This window comes from Penaeus monodon, chromosome 5 (assembly GCF_015228065.2).
Source record: "Penaeus monodon isolate SGIC_2016 chromosome 5, NSTDA_Pmon_1, whole genome shotgun sequence".
Taxonomy (NCBI): domain Eukaryota; kingdom Metazoa; phylum Arthropoda; class Malacostraca; order Decapoda; family Penaeidae; genus Penaeus; species Penaeus monodon.
The window spans coordinates 45,990,061-45,992,560 of NC_051390.1; the positions used below are offsets into that span (position 1 = coordinate 45,990,061).

The 2,500-nt window shown below is 31.5% G+C and overlaps 1 protein-coding gene across 6 annotated transcripts in view; it reads left to right on the forward strand.

The window, feature by feature from the left end:
- LOC119573231 (calcium-dependent secretion activator-like) overlaps window positions 1-1,684 on the forward strand; it is a 261,069-nt gene extending 259,385 nt beyond the window's left edge. For all 6 annotated transcript variants that reach the window (XM_037920350.1, XM_037920351.1, XM_037920354.1 and 3 more), the window contains one exon: window positions 1-1,684. This exon is cut by the window's left edge and continues 868 nt beyond it. The gene's annotated coding sequence lies outside the window, so the exon portion shown is untranslated.
- Window positions 1,685-2,500: the final 816 nt, after the last annotated feature.

Genomic DNA, 2,500 nt, shown 5'->3' on the forward strand with positions numbered 1-2,500 from the left:
TTTGTTGTGAAATATACATTCCCAGTAAGTTTGGTAATAATTTTAGTATTTACGAATATTACAGAGTGTGACTGATTACAATTTTGCCTTTGACATTAGAAGCGAGATAAGGTCTGGTATGAGTAACACACCTTGTATAATTGCTTAGCAACTGAAAGAAGACATAAAAAAGATTATTAATAGCTTTTCAAGTATAACAGATTTAAATACTCATTAATATTTTAATATTTCAATGCAGTGTAAAAGGTAACTGCATGAATACCTTTTGAGAAATTCATTGCATATATAAGATAAAAGAAAAAAAACAAAAAAACATTTTCATATGCTGTGCAGAACACTTTAAAAAGTCAAGTTGAAGGTAACATGCAAACTTAATTTAAGTTATTTGCTGAAATTTAAAGTTGTAACTTATTAGTTGTTTAATGTTGCAAATGCCAGGACTACCTAAGGATACTTATCCATTCATTTGTTTGCCAGTTTATTTACTATAATTTAAATGAACATATAGGTGTGAGCTTACATGGAAAACACATGTATTTCATAGTATTATAAGAGTTTACAAAAGAATCATGTTTAAAGCCAATGTTATATTCGTGTTTGTTTTTTTATGTTTACAATTTCAAATTTATTTATGTTAGTGATGTGAATGATAATTCCTGCATCACACTGATTTATAGTTCTTAAGAAAGACGTACTGTTCATACCTTTTGTATTCTTTTAAGCCAGAAAAGGTTTCAGTACTGTACAGTCTGTTGAGAAATAATAATATGTTAAAGGAAATGTTTTGTAATGATGGGAATGTAATAGAATCTTCTGGAAAGAAATAATCTAGCATTTCCCAAGAAGCAGCCATTACAGTTGGTTTTATAGTTACAGTTTTTTTTTTTCTCTCTCTGTCTCTCTTATTCTCTCAGTGCTAAGACTTACTGGAAATACAAGCTACTTTCTCCCTATTCTATTCTGGTTATACTATTCTTCTGTTTTCTTATTTTAGTTGTGTGTGTTTTCTCTTTTTTTCTGGTGCCATACTGAGGAATGTACAGCTACCTGAGGCGGTTTCTGTTGCCCTCAATAGGTCTGGCAATTAACACACATGCTGCAGTTGGTCTCACTGTTGTTAAATTTGTGTTACCTACGACTCTGCTGTAAACTTTTTTATACTGACTGTAGCATATGATCACCCTGAGGATATATCAGAAGTGAGTGCAAAGTGAAAGGTGAACCACTGGGTTGTGTGTTCTTTCGGCAGACCTTGTCTTGTTGACCACTTTTGTGTATTATAAAAGTTCTTGTTGCTATGTTATGGGTATAAAATATAGCAAATTATGATTAAACAATAGTCTAGGCAAAATACTTTTATATATTAGCTATGCATACATGTTAAGAATATTTAATATTAAATGGCATGTGGTGGCAAGTTCCGTAGCTGCTACAGGTTGGCAATATATTCCTAAATTCTCTTTATCTATACTTCAATGTCTCTTTTTTCCTTTTTAGAAGACATGAGTTCACTTTGGTCTCGTATGAAACCAATGACCCAGCTTGCAATGCCAATTTCTCCCTCTCCACCAACTTCCTCCATCTGTAATCTCAAATAGGTATAATACCCCAAAATTACCCATCCACCATATATTGTATATCTTGCCTTATCATTGATTAGTTGATCAATAAAATATTATCCATATAAGCTCTTCTTTCTACACTGTATCTCTTAGGGAAGTAATCTATGGCTTTCTGTTTCACATATGGACTGTGTACACAGATTTTTGATCTTACTACTTTTCATGGAAGGGTTTTAAGGGGAGGTCTAGAATATGTGAAATTATATTAATTCAATAAACCCATAAAGATTTTATAAAACCATGTTTATGTTTTCTGGCATATTTCCAAATCATAAGTTGATTTCTGATTGCTATCTACGAAATGAGAAATGAGAGAAAAAACGATAAAGAAATTTACCAAGTGTACTGTAAATATTCCATGCCTCTTTTATTGCTGTTGGAGTCCTGAGATCTAGTGGTAAGTTTAACCTTCATGGCAGAAGGGTAATTTTACCTAACAGATGAACTACAAATGGTACAAAGGAATTTCTTACTGGGAAATGCTATTGTGAAATGAAAAAAAGAAGAGAAGATAGAAGAAAAAAAAGAAACAAACAAAATATCATGTGCAATATTATAAACCAAAGATTGATTTTAAAAATTCATATATTATATTATTTACTTCATAGTTACCTATTACGTTTTCTTCAACAATGTTGACGATCACATTGTCCATTTAAGTTTATTGAGTTCATGTGTTACATGCTGTTGTTCACACATTCAACATACTTTGCACTGATGCATTAAAATTGTAACATTGAGTGGCAGATCTCCCTATTTTTATCATGTAGAAACATGACATATAAATAGTCCTTGTATAATAATACCAGCTATGACTAGCTAGCAGTGCATGAGACTGTTATAAGAATTGTGTCACAGGACTTCATAAGCATATGTCA